Source organism: Cherax quadricarinatus, chromosome 63 (genome assembly GCF_038502225.1).
Source record: "Cherax quadricarinatus isolate ZL_2023a chromosome 63, ASM3850222v1, whole genome shotgun sequence".
Lineage (NCBI taxonomy): Eukaryota > Metazoa > Arthropoda > Malacostraca > Decapoda > Parastacidae > Cherax > Cherax quadricarinatus.
Window position 1 is genome coordinate 12,586,831 of NC_091354.1, and position 17,530 is coordinate 12,604,360.

Genomic DNA, 17,530 nt, shown 5'->3' on the forward strand with positions numbered 1-17,530 from the left:
TGGCCTGTCCTGATTTAGTACTGGTGTTGGGATAATCTAGTTTCTAGAGCCTCTTCAAGGGGGGCTCCTTGGCGTGGTGAAGAGGCTCTTGGTCTGAGGAATTAGCCCTGTCGGTCTTCTTCCTCAGACCGAACCTAATTACCCCCCATTCTCCCCTCCCCTATCCCATCCTCCCCTTTTTCCATTCCTCCTCCTCCTCCTCACCCCTCCCTTTTGCCCTTCCTCTTTTTGGCCTTCGGGATTTCTCCCACAGGCACGCTAGTTCCTAGGTAGGGGAAAGGACACCGGGGTCCATCCCATTCCGTTGAGGTTCTTGCCGGTGGCGTAGTTTGCCGTGGAATCTGGATTGCCTGGGGATGTCCCGATCCCTCTCCAGTATCCCGGAGTAGCTTTGGGTGTCTTTTGGGCGACGGGTGTATCTCTGGAAGCCACCTTTCGGATTCCGGGGGTGGTGGCCGAAGGAGGTATGCTTTGTGGCGGATATCCGGCCGCCCTCTCTTTTGTCCACCGAGGTAGCTCGGCAGATGTGAGGTTGCTATCCCGGATTGCTGGTTTACTGGCATGAAGGGTAGGGTATGGCACGGGTTCCATGCTGCATCTGCGCTACTAGCGGTGTTGAGGTCCTCTTGGGTGCGGAGGGAGATTTCCGGCCCTTTCATTCCTCCTGGGAACTATTCCTCCCGCTCCCCCCTTTTTTTATTCTTTTTTTTTATTTTTATTTTCTTTTCTTTCTTTTTTTTTCTTAAAAACAAAAAGCAAAGGAGTAACCTAACCATGGCAGCCCTAGTCCATGAAACCACTACCCCCGGGCCCCTTCTTGATACCGCACCCCATTCTGACCCTGCCTTGTGTTTAGACCACTCTTCGGACACTCCTGATGCCCCTGTACCTCTTGCTGGTGCTGTTTCCTCACCCACTTCAGGTACTGGGGCTTCGACTGACTCCTTCGACTTGTCTGAACTCCGCTCTCCTTCGACTATGCTTCCGGCTTCTCCCTCTACGGTACGGCAATTTTCGAATCGCCCGCCCATTTCATGCCGGACCAACTCCAGTCCTACTCCTAAACGCCAACGTCAATCTCCTGATGATGCTCCTTCGTTACCTTCCCATTCTACTCGGAAAAGACCGACACGTCAAGCACTCCCTCTCCACGCTCAGTTTTGGACCACACAATGGACTAAATTCTTTACTTTAAGATCAACTTCTTCTGCCTACCTTTCTGACCATAGTATTGGCAAAGCGCTCCTGCGTCATGTTGGCAGAGATATTTCATTTCACGCTCTCAAGAGCGGTACGCGCATCATCACTGTCCAGAATGCTACCCAAGCTCATGATCTTTCTCTCCTTTCGAATATCGATACTACTCCTATCACTATTGAAAAACATCTTTCTCTAAATTCTTGTAGTGGTACTGTCATTCTGCCCCATACCATAGTCCAACAGAATTTCCAGTCATGTGGCAATGACATTTTTGAACAGCTGGAACTCCAGGATCTCCCAATCCTCAAAGTAGACACTTATGTCCTTCCTGCCCGGGGGCGGAGACGTTACCCTTGCAATGTGGCTCGTTTAACTTTTGACAGCCGAGAACTCCCGTCCTCTGTATATGTCGCGGGACATCGGTTAAAAGTTCGAAAGGTGATACCTACACCACAACAATGTAGAAATTGCTGGCGTTTTGGTCACCCAGCGAAATATTGCAGATCTATGGCAGATCTGACTAAGGGTCAGGTAGGTGGTGATGGTTGCCGATATGATGCTTTCCAGGGCATAGTTCTAGCTGCTCAGTCAAATTATGTTCCAAATAGGGAAATCAGATCAAACAAAAATGATCCTAAATGGATGAACAATAGATTAAAATATCTGATTGGTCAAAAGAGAGGCATATATAGGCAAATCAAAAGAGGAGAGGGGCAATTAAGAAATCGATATATTCAGTTAGAGAGAAATAAAAAAGGGAATTAGAAAAGCAAAAAGAGATTATGAGGTTAAAGTTGCAAAAGAATCGAAGACTAACCCAAAAGGATTCTTTCAGGTATACAGAAGTAAGATCAGGGACAAGATAGGCCCACTCAAAAGTTCCTCGGGTCAGCTCACTGACAGTGATAAGGAAATGTGTAGAATTTTTAACACATACTTCCTCTCAGTTTTTACACAGGAGGATACCAGCGATATTCCAGTAATGATAAATTATGTAGAACAGGACGATAATAAACTGTGCACTATTAGGGTCACAAGTGACATGGTCCTTAGGCAAATAGATAAATTAAAACCTAACAAATCCCCAGGCCCTGATGAACTGTATGCAAGGGTTCTAAAGGAATGTAAAGAGGAGCTTAGCACACCTTTGGCTAATCTTTTCAACATATCACTACAAACTGGCATGGTGCCAGATAAGTGGAAAATGGCAAATGTGATACCTATTTTCAAAATAGGTGACAGGTCCTTAGCTTCGAACTATAGACCAATAAGCCTAACCTCCATAGTGGGAAAATTTATGGAATCAATAATTGCCGAGGCAGTTCGTAGCCATCTTGAAAAGCATAAATTAATCAACGAATCTCAGCATGGTTTTACAAAGGGGCGTTCCTGCCTTACGAATTTATTAACTTTTTTCACTAAGGTATTTGAGGAGGTAGATCATGGTAATGAATATGATATTGTGTATATGGACTTCAGTAAGGCTTTTGACAGGGTCCCACATCAGAGACTATTGAGGAAAATTAAAGCACATGGAATAGGAGGAGAAATTTTTTCCTGGATAGAGGCATGGTTGACAAATAGGCAGCAGAGAGTTTGCATAAATGGGGAGAAATCAGAGTGGGGAAGCGTCACGAGCGGTGTTCCACAGGGGTCAGTGTTGGGCCCCCTGCTGTTCACAATCTACATAAACGACATAGATGAGGGCATAAAGAGCGACATCGGCAAGTTTGCCGATGACACCAAAATAGGCCGTCGAATTCATTCTGACGAGGACATTCGAGCACTCCAGGAAGATTTGAATAGACTGATGCAGTGGTTGGAGAAGTGGCAGATGCAGTTTAATATAGACAAATGCAAAGTTCTAAATGTTGGACAGGACAATAACCATGCCACATATAAACTAAATAATGTAGATCTTAATATTACGGATTGCGAAAAAGATTTAGGAGTTCTGGTTAGCAGTAATCTGAAACCAAGACAACAGTGCATAAGTGTTCGCAATAAAGCTAATAGAATCCTTGGCTTCATATCAAGAAGCATAAATAATAGGAGTCCTCAGGTTGTTCTTCAACTCTATACATCCTTGGTTAGGCCTCATTTAGATTATGCTGCACAGTTTTGGTCACCGTATTACAGAATGGATATAAATTCTCTGGAAAATGTACAAAGGAGGATGACAAAGATGATCCCATGTATCAGAAACCTTCCCTATGAGGATAGACTAAGGGCCCTGAAACTGCACTCTCTAGAAAGACTTAGAATTAGGGGGGATATGATTGAGGTGTATAAATGGAAGACAGGAATAAATAAAGGGGATGTAAATAGTGTGCTGAAAATATCTAGCCTAGACAGGACTCGCAGCAATGGTTTTAAGTTGGAAAAATTCAGATTCAGGAAGGATATAGGAAAGTACTGGTTTGGTAATAGAGTTGTGGATGAGTGGAACAAACTCCCAAGTACCGTTATAGAGGCCAGAACGTTGTGTAGCTTTAAAAATAGGTTGGATAAATACATGAGTAGATGTGGGTGGGTGTGAGTTAGACCTGATAGCTTGTGCTAACAGGTCGGTTGCCGTGTTCCTCCCTTAAGTCAATGTGACCTGACCTGACTAGGTTGGGTGCATTGGCTTAAGCCGGTAGGAGACTTGGACCTGCCTCGCATGGGCCAGTAGGCCTTCTGCAGTGTTCCTTCGTTCTTATGTTCTTATGTTCTTATGGCCGAATGCCCAGTCTGTGGTGCCGACGACCATTCTAATACATCTTGCAGTCAACCTCCATCTTGCCTTAATTGTAATGAAGCTCACCCTTCGTACTCCCACCGTTGCCAGGTCTACTTAAATGAACGTGAAATCCGTTGCCTCAAAGAGGCAGAAGGTCTCCCTTATGCTATGGCAGTTACTCATCTCCGCCTACAAGGGAGACTACCCCGTGTTTCTTATTCTCGTGTTTCCAAACATCCCCCCACTTCTGGGGTCCCATCTTCTGCAGCCTCCTCTGTTGTTACCCCTCCCATAGCCACTACGGCATCTAATCCTTTTGCTGTCCTTGGCTCTGACGTCCCGACTACAACTCGGTCTGTTCTCACATCTTCGCGTCCTTCCTCACAAGCCCCAGTATCGACAAGACCTCGTACGACACCTAATACCAATCGCCCCTCTACTCAGAAGTCCAAAAAATCCACATTGCTCAAATCTTCTTTGCCCCTTCCTTCCCTTCTTCCACCTCCACACTTTACCTTTCCAGTCTCTGTACCTAGTTCTTCCCCTCTCTCTGGCTCTATTACAAGTGTGGAGATTCACCCTCCTCCTCGTACTATGCCTTCCACCCCCGTCCCCTCCCAAGTTTCTCCCTCTTCTGCCACCTCCCAGGTTTCTGCCTCTTCTGTCCCCCCCCCCACACTTCATCTCCAGTCCCTTACACTTTTCCCTCCCCCTCTACTTTGGTACAGTCCATTACTGTCCCAATCTTTACTCACCCTCCTCCTCCTATCTCCAATATGGTCTCCCATACATCTTTGAATTCAGAAACACTTGAAGCCATTTCAGAATATATTGCAGAGACTAAACCTTCAATGGACACTGATTCACTTCCTGTTCCTTCTCTTCCCTCTCCTCCATCTTCACAACCCCATTCTTCGCAATGCTCCGTTCCTTCGCTACTTGAACATCTTCCAATGCCACCACACGTTGACTTTTCTAACCCCTCTAGTCCGTAGGTTCCTTTACCTACAGATTCCTGATATTTTCTTCATCGCCAATCATGGCCTATTTACAGTGGAATATCCGCGGCCTCAGGGGTAATCGGGGTGAGCTTCAGATGTTGCTTTCCAGGTTTTCCCCTGTTGGTGCTTGCTTACAAGAACCAAAATTACACTCGGCTGTTTTCCAACCTATCTCAGGCTATAATTTATTGTATTCTTCGGATCCTTTCTCAGATGGGACCTTTAATGAAAGTGCCCTTCTTCTACGCAATGATATTCCGTACTGTCAACTATTTGTCCATACCTTGCTGCATTACACTGCAGCCAGTATCCACTTGAATAAGTGGTTTACAATATGTTCTTTATATCTCTCTCCTTCTCGAGCATTTTCTATCCCAGACTTTGCCTTTCTTGTTTCATCCTTACCACCACCACTTCTGTTACTTGGTGATTTTAATGCCCACCACTTCCTCTGGGGGGGGGTCTCATTGTGACTCACGTGGCATTCAGTTGGAGGCTTTTCTCGCCTCTCACCCCCTCCATGTTTTAAATACGGGTACTCCCACCCATTTTGATCCTCGTACTCATACTCTCTCTTGCATCGATCTATCAGTCTGCTCTTCCTCCACTGCACTAGACTTCACCTGGTCTGTTCTACCAGACTTACATGACAGCGATCATTTTTCCGATCATTCTTACTTCTCCTTCCTATTCACCACCTTTCCGTAGCCCTCGCTGGCAATTTGATCGGGCAAATTGGGATCTTTACTCACACCTCACTGCTTTTAGTGAGGTTCCTTCTTCATCCTCCATTGATGAGCTCCTACACATCTTCTCGACGTCAGTTTATACCGCAGCTTCTCATTCTATACCACAAACCTCAGGCAGGCATTCTCAGAAGTGCGTGCCTTGGTGGTCTCCCGCTTGTGCTCGTGCAGTACGTTTGAAACGTGCTGCATGGGGCAGGTACCGGTACAATAGAACCGCTGAGAGACTTCTTGATTTTAAACAGAAGCGTGCGATCGCTCGCCGTGTCATCCGTGAAACTAAATGCACTTGTTGGCGAGACTATGTTTCCACCATCAACTCTGCTTCTTCTATGAGTGCAGTCTGGAAAAAAGTAAGGAAATTGAGTGGTAAATACTCTCCTGACCCGGCTCCTGTTCTCCGGGTCGCTGGTGTTGATGTAGCAAACCCTCTCGACGTTGCCATTGAACTTGGCACACATCTGGTCCGTATTTCCCGAGGGCTCCATCTATGCCCCTCGTTTCTTTCCTCAAAGTCTGCCAGAGAGTTAGTACCCTTGGACTTTTCTTCTCTCAGAGAAGAACAGTATAATGTGCCTTTTACACTTCAAGAACTGGAGGCAACGCTCTCAGCTTGCCGATCATCGGCAGCTGGGCCTGACGACATTCATATTCGTATGTTACAACATTTACATCGGTCAGCCCTTGTAGTCCTCTAACACCTCTTCAATCTTATTTGGGCACAAGGAGTTCTTCCCCAGCTGTGGAAATCTGCCATTGTTCTCCCTTTCCGCAAACCGGGTACTACAGGACATGATGCCTCCCACTATCGCCCCATCGCTCTTACTAGTGCAGTTTGCAAAGTGATGGAACGTCTCGTAAATCGACGTTTAATGTGGTATTTAGAGACACAACAGTCTCTCCGCTAGTCAATATGGCTTTCGTAAGGGTCGTTCTACCATAGACCCCTTACTATGCTTGGATACGTATGTTCGTAATGCCTTTGCGAATAATCACTGTTATTGCCATATTTTTTGACCTTGAGAAGGCATATGACACAACTTGGAGGTATAATATTTTTTCCCAGGCCCATTCCTTAGGCCTCCGAGGCAATCTACCATCCTTCCTTAAGAACTTTTCAACTGACAGACATTTCCGTGTTCGAGTCAATAATGTGCTCTCCCCGGACTTCGTCCAAGCTGAAGGTGTCCCTCAGGGATGTGTTCTAAGCACAACACTTTTTCTCCTTGCTATAAATGATTTGGCCTCTGTTCTTCCACCCAATATTTGGTCATCACTCTATGTTGATGACTTCGCTATTGCTTGTGCAGGCACTGACTGTCATCTTATTGCAGTTTCTCTCCAGCATGCGGTCGACAGTGTTTCCACTTGGGCCACCACGCATGGGTTTAAATTTTCAAGTACCAAAACTCACCAAATTACTTTCACTAGACGCTCTGTTATCTCCGATCATCCTTTGTATCTCTATGGCTCCCGTATCCCCGAACGTGATACAGTCAGGTTTCTAGGCCTTCTCTTTGACCGTCGGTTATCCTGGAAACCTCACATAACCTCTGAAGGCAACATGTCACAGCCGGCTAAACCTTCTTAAAACCCTTGCTCATCTTTCCTGGGGAGCTGATCGTCGAACTCTGCTTCGCCTACATTCAGCCCTCGTTTTATCGAAACTCGATTATGGTGACCAGATTTATTCCTCGGCCTCTCCTGCTACTCTCTCTAGCCTTAACTCTATCCATCACCAAGGATTACGTTTGTGCCTTGGTGCTTTTCGCTCTTTCCCTGTTGAGAGCCTCTATGCAGAAGCGAATGTTCCATCCTTGTCTGATCGCCGTGGTGCCCATTGCCTTCGCTACTATGTACGCTCTCACGATCTACACAATCTTTCCATTTATAGAATGGTCACCGATATTAGTAGACATTCTTTATTCGTTCGCCGCCCCTGTTTGCTCCGTCCCTTTTCTCTTCGCCTACATTCACTCTTGTCTTCCCTTCAGTTACCACCTTTATATGTTCATGTAGCATCTCACTTTTCCCTACCCCCCTGGGAAGTTCCAGCTGTTCGGGTCTGTTCTTTCTCACTCCCTTGCTCGAAAGCTCAACTACCTACGGTGGCTTCCCGCTCTCTTTTTTTGATCACTTCCACTCCCATTCTCATGCCACCGCTGTGTACACAGATGGCTCTAAGTCTTCAGACGGCGTCGGATTCGCAGCAGTGTTTCCGGACAGCGTCGTGCGGGGACATTTACTATCTTCAGCTAACATTTTTACTGCTGAACTGTATGCCATTCTTGCAGCACTTATTCGTATCGCATCTATGCCTGTGTCATCATTTGTAGTAGTCTCAAACTCCCTTAGTGCTCTACAGGCTATACGAAAATTTGATACATCTCATCCCCTAGTTCTCCGTATCCAACTTTGGCTACGCCGTATCTCTACCAAACATAAAGATATTGTTTTTTGTTGGGTCCCTGGTCATGTCGACGTACAGGGCAATGAACAGGCAGACACTGCTGCGCGGTCAGCAGTACATGACCTACCAATTTCCTATCGAGGTGTTCCATTTCTGGACTATTTTGCTGCAATAGCTACCCACCTTCGCACCCGTAGGCAACAACGTTGGTCAACTCTGCTCAGTAACAAACTTCATTCTATTAAACCGAGCATAGGTTACTGGCCGTCTTCTTGTCATCAGTGCCGAGGTTGGGAGACCTCGCATTGGTCACACTCGTCTTACTCATGGGTATCTCATGGAGAGACACCCTGTTCCTCTCTGTGAGCAGTGTCAAGTTCCAGTATCGATTAGCCACATTCTGTTAGACTGCCCTCTCTATCAACGAGCACGCAGAATTTACCTCCAACGTCGTCTTCGTTCTACTACTCTCTCTTTACCTTCCCTTCTTGCTGATGGACCCTCCTTTAATCCTGACTCTCTCATTGACTTCTTGACAACGACTGATTTACTCCACAAACTCTGATGATACTTTTCGCACTCCCCTCAGCCCTTTCTAGTTCAGTCTCTTGCTGCCCTTTACCCTTTCACCATCCACTGCCCCCGCTGTTATCCGTAACCTATTACTCATCCATCTCCCTTTTGCCACCTGATGCCCTCTCTTCCTTCCTGCCCTGCAGCGCTGTATAGTCCTTGTGGCTTAGCGTTTCTTTTTGATTATAATAATAATAATAATAGTTTCTAGAGGTTCACCTGTCTAACCAATATATGAGAGTGGACAAAGGGTGCATGGGACCTTGTAGACACCACCCACATTGTTAGGCGGTGTATTTTTAATCAATCTCTGTTTCACTGTCCTGGTGTTTTTGATAGGTTTGTGCTGAACTTTTTTAGTGCCTCCCACAGGCAGACCAAACTATCATTATATGGCAAAGCGAATACATTTTTTTTGTCAGGAGTTTCCTTAGGTTCAGTCTTGTAAAAAGTTTTCCTAGCTGACGGTAGGGCCATCTCAACAAAATCCCCGGAGTATCTCAATTTTCTGGTTATGTTAAATATCCTATTGATTTCATCTTCTAAATACTCAGGACTGCAGATACGCAAAGCTCTCGGAAACCTTGAAAGGAAAATTGTTTTTTTTAACCCTACATTCATGATTGGAATAATAATGAATGTAGATGAATGGTTCAGCGAACCGACAAGTTGATAAATTAGACACATATGCAACATTTGGGTATCTTCAATGTTGCATGTGTCTAATTTATCAATAAATGTATGACGACTATTGATGGTCTTCCTGTAAACTGTAAATTTCAATCTTCTGTCGGCGGGATGGATTTAAACATCTAGGGTTAAAAGGAGAGTAATATCTGAAGTGTAAAATCTGCTCACTTCTAGCAAGACAACCTTGCGATAATAGCTAAATCGTAAATGTATGACTTTATATTATTATTTGACTGTTATATTGTTATTTAGCTTATGTTGTTAGGATGTACATAATATGTGCTCAGTTAGTCTTGATTGTCAAACTACTGTAATTATCGCTTGTCGCTCGTTATACTGCCGGCTTCTGAGCTGTGCTGCCCACGGAGCTATCACGTGATCGAGGGGGGGGGGGTGTCCTCACCTCTCGTGAAGTATTCAGTCTGCTGCAGACTCGCTTGCTGGTTGGACGGATTGTCTGTCTCATTATTCTTGTTAGTTCTATAGAACTTTGTTCACAGAACATTGTATAGACATAGTGATTTTCGACGTTGTACTGAGGTTGTGTGTCACATTGACACTCTGAACATCTCAGGTCCCGAGCTATAGCTTCTGACCTAATTTTGTACTGGTTCCTGTGTATTGTCACAGTCACAGTTTTTCCTATGCTGAACATAGAATCAGTATTATGGGAGTTTGGTAACTACTGACTGAATGACGATGAATATTTCAATTTTACCGGGGTAAGAATCACCTTGTCATGATGGAAGACAGCCATATGTCAAAAAAAAAAAATGTATACATATATACATATCAGATGCAACGTATGATAGAGGACGTTGTAGCTGCAGCTCAGAGCTCACCAGACAAAAACTTACAAGAATTATTTTAAGTGCTTCCCAGCGGAAGAAGAAATTGACAGAGAATATATAATTACAATTTTCCTAATGTTAATTTGCTTATTTTGGAACTAGACTGAAGCAATTAGTGTGACGTTCTGCCTCTAGAGGGAAACAATTAGTGTAATACCTTCTAACTAGTCGAAGGCAATTATGTGTAAACCTTTATAAAAGTGTTACCGAAGAGGAAATTGTTTTTTCTACAAAGAGAAAATATATATCGTTTTACTTTGAGAATAAACAGTTTGTACATATTTAAAAAAAAAAAATCTTGATTTTTTTCTTTGCTCGAGAATTTTATTTTTCACATTTGTAGCAATTTTCTAGTGAACATTTTTATGGGAAGGATATAATGAAGTCTCTTGTTACTATCGCTCTCTGCTACTTAGAATCTTTGATTGCTACTTAGAATCTTTGATTGCTACTTAGAATCTTTGACTGGTGCTTAGAATCTTTGGTACTAAGAATCTTTGACTGGCATTCAGAATTTGACTGGTACTTAGAATCTTTGACTGGTACTAAGAATCTTTGACTGGTGCTTAGACTCTTGGACTGCTACTTAGAATCTTTGACTGATATTTAGAATTATTGCTGCTGGAATATTTACCCGTAGCAGGAGCCTCGGTCACATGACCTAAAACTCCAGTCGTTGGTCATATGACTAAGACTCGCGTCAGGAAATACTTGTCCTGTTTCCTGACAAACCTTACATAGCTTACTATCGAGAAATTCCACCATTTACAGACTCGTCTAAGTAAACCCTACTTGAGGTGAGTAAATATCGTGTGTAAGTTTATTCAGGTATACACAAATACAGTTACATAGATTATCATACATGGCAACATATGTGTAGAGAACCTGGGATAACCCAAAAAAGTCAGTGACTTAATTCCATTGGCGTCAGGAATTTTTATTTCCAAAACGTTTCGCCCTCACGGTGGGCTTCTTCAGTCGACTATAGAGGTGGGTAAATAATGCAGACTTATGTAGTCACCTGTGCTCGACTGATGAAGGCTATCTTTATTGTTGAAACGTTTCGCCCTCACAGTGGGCTTCTTCAGTCAAATACAGAGGCAGCAGGTGTACTGAAATGATGATGTAATCAGATCATCAACTTTGGAGAAACAGTATTTGAGGTGGTCAGTCCCTCAGTCTGGTGAAGAGTTCACCTCAATGGTCTGGAACAAGTTCTATACTGTTCCAGACCATGGAGGTGATCTCTTCACCAGGCTGAGGGACTGACCACCTCAAATACCATTTCTCCAAGGTTGATAGACTGATTGCATCAATTTCATTTCACTACTACACCTGCTGCCTCTGTATCTGACTGAAGAAGCCCACTGTGAGGGCGAAACGTGTCGACACTGTATATATAATAACTGACAAATCGTCTTTTTATTGTGGTTCACTGAAGACGGGTGTATAAAACAGGTTGAAAATGTGCGAAACATGCAAATATTTCATTAATCTTAAAATCATTTCCTTAAATCATAATGTGGCACAGGCGGGTTTAGCGTTTTATTTTAAATCTGAAGGAAAAGGGTCGCCTATAAAACCATATTTTGGTTTAGAAAGACACGTAAGCAAACACTGACATATTTATTAGAAAACGTTTCGGTCCTGGGACCTTGATCACCGAAACGTTTTCTAATGTGTCATAGTGTTTGCTTACGTGTCTTTCTAACCAGCTTGTCGGTATTTATTACCAAGGTTTATACCAAAACCATATTTTACACGGTGTGGTTTTCGTCCGATGCGACTGGAAAAGTTCACTCAAAACTGGATGGCCCGGCCTTTGAACTTTTCGCGCCCTATACAATTCAGAACTTTTTTTTTTTATTTTTAACTTTTTTTTAATCCTCTGAACTTTTTTATTTATTTTTTTTTAACTTTTTGAACTTTTTAGGAACTTTTTAAATTGCATTTGACAAAAAAAATCGCACTGTTTAAGAAAAAATATTAAGTTCGAGGTTGCAACCAGTGTGTGTGTGGAGCAGATGTTATGTCCTCACCTGTTTGTGGTTGCATGGATCGAGTCATAGCTCCTGGCTCCGCTTCTTTACTGATCGCTACTAGGTCACTCTCTCCCTGCTCCATGTGCCTTGTCATACCTCATCTTAAAACTATGTATGGCTCCTGCCTCCACTACGTCGCTTTCCAGATTATTAAACTTTCTGACAACTCTGTGACTGAAGAAATATTTCGTAACATCTCTGTGACTCGTGTGAGTCTTCAGCTTCCAGTTTTGAGCCCTTGTTGCTGTGTCCCATTTCTAGAACATCCTGTCTCTTTTTACCTTGTCAATTCCTTGCAGTATTTTATGTCGTTATTATTTCTTCTCTAACCCTCTTGTCCTCCAGTGTCGTCAGGCCGTTTTCCCTTACTAAGGGACTAGTCTTGTTGCAAACCTTTGCACTTGTGTGTGTCTGTGTGTCTGTCTGTGTCTCTGTGTGGAGGGATTCTGTATTGTCTGAAATAAGCAACTTGAATCCATGGGCTCTGAAAAAGATCCATTGTGATCTCTGTAATCCAGTCTTTGTTGTTCTACCTCTCATAACTTGAGCTGCTGGTGCACAATCTATTGTGATGGTGCACAATATATTGTGATGCACAATAAATTACTTCACAACATGAGCTGTTGGTGTACAATCTATTGTGATGGTGCACAATCTATTGTGGTGTGAAATAAATTATCACACGACATGAACTGCTGGTGCACAATTTATTGTGATGGTGCACGGTAAACTACCACTCATAACATGAGGTAAAGGGGCAGAGTAGCCGCTCAAGCAGTACACTTTTAAGGTATGTCAGTATTCTTACAGAGAAGAGACACTTGACAATCCTGTGTCCTTCAAGTGTGTGTTATGCAGGTTAGTGGAGAATAAAATCTGTAAAAATGTGGATATAATGAATGTATCCAAGACATTTAGCAAGGATTTAAAGAAAAAAATTCTGCTTTTGTAATCCTTTGACGCAGATGAACGGGAGGACGGAGATACTTTCTGTTCCTGTTGCAATTTGCAACAGGAATTCCTGTTCCTTTTATTTCCCTTTCTTTGCCCAATAATGGGCAATGCTTGTCGTTGTATCGGGTGGCAAGGCTGGATACGGTGTGAGCTGTCAGTGACCCTTTAAACCCCAAACAAAATGACGAAGATGAAGCAACAGAAGGGAGGGCAGCCTGCACATTCCTGTAGTGCAATACTGTAGTTGATACTGCAGAAACCCTGAGATTGATCCACAAATTAGTATATTGGTGGAGAAACTGGAAACCCGCAGGGGAATAAATTCAACGCCTAAGAGATGGGAGGTAATAGGCTTCGTCCCATTAAGTAAAGATAGCTCCATTTTTACAGAATTCAGAGCTATTCTCACGAAGAGATAACGAGAGTACACACACACACACACACACACACACACACACACACACACACACACACACACACACACACACACACCATGATCAGGAGCTTTGCGCTGCATGCATGAGCTCTTCTGGCCACTGCAGCCAGTGTGTCAACCATCGCTCTATTGCTCTCGTCATACTCTTGCCTTGGCCTCCTGCTGTTCTGTGGTGGGTTATACATCACTGCAATTATCACCTTGGGACCACCAGAGTGAAGCGTTCCCGCTATGTAATCACTTTCTTCTGTGTGTGTGTGTGTGTGTGGGTGGATTGCATTTTCTTGGACTGCAAGAAGGCGTTTGACACAGTTCCACACAAGAGATTGGTGCAAAAACTGGAGGACCAAGCAGGGATAACAGGGAAGGCACTACAATGGATCAGGGAATACTTGTCAGAAAGACAGCAGCGAGTCATGGTACGTGGCGAGGTGTCAGAGTGGGCACCTGTGACCAGCGGGGTCCCGCAGGGGTCAGTCCTAGGACCAGTGCTGTTTCTGGTATTTGTGAACGACATGACGGAAGGAATAGACTCTGAGGTGTCCCTGTTTGCAGATGACGTGATGTTGATGAGAAGAGTTCATTCGATCGAAGACCAGGCAGAACTACAAAGGGATCTGGACAGGCTGCAGACCTGGTCCAGCAACTGGCTCCTGGAGTTCAATCCCACCAAGTGCAAAGTCATGAGGATTGGGGAAGGGCAAAGAAGACCGCAGACGGAGTACAGTCTAGGGGGCCAGATACTACAAACATTACTCAAGGAAAAAGATCTTGGGGTGAGTATAACACCAGGCACATCTCCTGAAGCGCACATCAACCAAATAACTGCTGCAGCATATGGGCGCCTGGCAAACCTCAGAACAGCATTCCGACGTCTTAATAAGGAATCGTTCAAGACCCTGTACACCGTGTACGTTAGGCCCATATTAGAGTATGTGGCACCAGTTTGGAACCCACACCTAGCCAAGCATGTAAAGAAACTAGAGAAAGTGCAAAGGTTTGCAACAAGACTAGTCCCAGAGTTAAGAGGTATGTCCTATGAGGAGAGGTTAAGGGAAATCAACCTGACGACACTGGAGGACAGGAGAGATAGGGGGGACATGATAACGACTTACAAAATACTGAGAGGAATTGACAAGGTGGACAAAGGCAGGATGTTCCAGAGACTGGACACAGCAACACGGGGACACAGTTGGAAGCTAAAGACACAGATGAATCAAAGGGATGTTAGGAAGTATTTCTTCAGCCACAGAGTAGTCAGGAAGTGGAATAGTTTGGGAAGCGATGTAGTGGAGTCAGGATCCATACATAGCTTTAAGCAGAGGTACGATAAAGCTCATGGTTCAGGGAGAGTGACCTAGTAGAGACCAGTGAAGAGGAGGGGCCAGGAGCTTGGACTCGACCCCTGCAACCTCAACTAGGTGAGTACAACTAGGTGAGTACACACGGCGGCGCTCAGAGTGTAGGGGCAACAAGGCTCCCAGAATTTTAGTGTTTTTAGGGTGTGTCTTAGCAGAAGTCAGCGACAGTGACTGGGTCAGTGAACAACCCAACAAGTGACAACGAAGTCTTAAAAGTTAAATAGCATTTACTACCACTTAATAGCATTTACTAAGGTGTAGGTGAGTTAAGGCAGGGCATAATGGCAAGCTAGTGTGGGCCTCTACCAGTACACGCACGAAGGAAAGTGCACACGCAAGTACCCACGTGCACACACACACGCACGCACACACACACACACACACACACACACACACACACGTACACACAAACGTACACACACTCGTACACACGTACACACACACACACACACACACACACACACACACACACACCAATACTTACACACACACACACACACACACACACACACACACACACACACACACACACACACACACACACACACACACACACACACACACACACACACACACACACAATGCATGCACACACGTGTCTTCAGGCATTTGTATAAGCGGAGAGTAGACTTAGTATCATTGACAGATAGATTGGCTAAGGAGTAAGCGAGGAGGGTTATATTCTGGGTACACTCTCACTGTCTCGCACACTAGGCTGCTAGGAATCTAGGAAGTCGGTATTCTAGGAAGGATAAACATAGAAGAAACAAGCGTGTAGGTGGTTCAGTCAACATCAGGTCAAAGTCATGCCAGTGAACCACATGTATACGTGAACCGTGCAGACATTCTGAGCGCCCATACACACTCATAATGCACACACACGTTCGTGCATGCACTCAAACCCAAAACTAACGCTCACACAAGCACACACAGGAACCATGACTCGACCCCTGTAACCACAACTAGGTGAGTACACACATGTACATGAACATAGGCCAACTGATACCTCACTCTGACTTGATAGTACCCTACCCATTCCTTTCCCTACACCTCTCTCCCTCCTTTTCCTCTTTCCTCATTTCCCTTCCTTTCTCTCCCTCCCCCCATTCCCCCTCTCTTTTCCTTCCTCCCCACACCCTTTATCCTTCTACCCCTCTTTCTCTCCACCTCTCCCTCTCTTCCTCTACCCTTCTTTCTCTCTATCTCTCTACCACTCTCTTCCTACCTGTTCAGCGCTGTATAGCCCTTGTGGCTTAGTGCTTCTTTTTGATTATAATAATAATTTCTACCTGTCGCACACACACACACACACACACACACACACACACACACACACACACACACACACACACACACTCTACAAAAACCTAACTCTTTAAAAAATGGGGGCTCAGAGGGGAGGTTGAAGGCTAAGGGGATCAGAGGAAGATGATCCTGGTAAGGAATGATGGATGAAAGAGCAATGTCAAATGATGGAACAAGAGTAGGAGAGCAAACTAGGTAAGCTTTCTGTGAAAATGGAGAGGAGGACGTAGGCAGAGAAGAAGAAATGTGAGTTACAATCTGAAGCCACAGAAGCCAGAATATGGGCCCAAGAATATGAGGTAAATGTGCCGTAGCGAGTTAGTTATTGTCCAGAGACATGGCATCTGAAGCAGGCACACTAGTATTAAAGGAAGAGCCCAAAGGAAAGGAAGGAGAAAAGACTTACATTAAAGCTCTATCAGTCCAAGCAAGGCCAAGGAATGCAGGGGGAGATCTGTTATGAGCAGGGATAACAGTAAGTGAAGGAAGAGAAGGTAGAGAAGGTGACAGGTCCCATGCAGAGGCACGACCATGCCACCAAGAGTTACAGGAAAAAATAATGGAGACAGTCTCTTTGTACAAATGGGATCCGGCGATGAATCTGGACAGGCTACAGGCCTGGTCCAGAAACTGGCTCCTGGAGTTTAATCCCACCAAGTGCAAAGTCATGAAAATTGGGGAAGTGCAAAGACCGCAGACGGAGTACAGTCTAGGGGGGGCAGAGACTACAAGCCTCACTCAAGGAAAATGATCTTGGGGTGCGTATAACACTGGGCACATCTCCTGAGGCGCATATCAACCAAATAACTGCTGCAGCATATAGGCGCCTAGCAAACTTAAGAATAGCATTTCAACATCTCGATAAGAAATCGTTCAGGAACCTGTACATCGTGTATGTCGTGCCTATATTGCAGTATGCAGCTTCAGTCTGGAACCCACACCTAGCCAAGCACGTAAGGAAATTTAGAGAAAATGCAAAGGTTTGCAGCAAGACTAGTCACGGAGCTAAGGGGAATGTCCTGCGAGGAGAGGTTAAGGGAAATCGACCTGACAACACTGGAGAAGATAGATACAGGGGGATATGATAACGACATATAAAATACTGAGAGGAATTGACAAGGTGGACAGAAACAGGATGTTCCAGAGATAGAACACAGTAACAATGGGTCACAACTGGAAGCTGAAGATTCGGATGAATCACAGGGATGTTAGGAAGTATTTCTTCAGTCACAGAGTTGT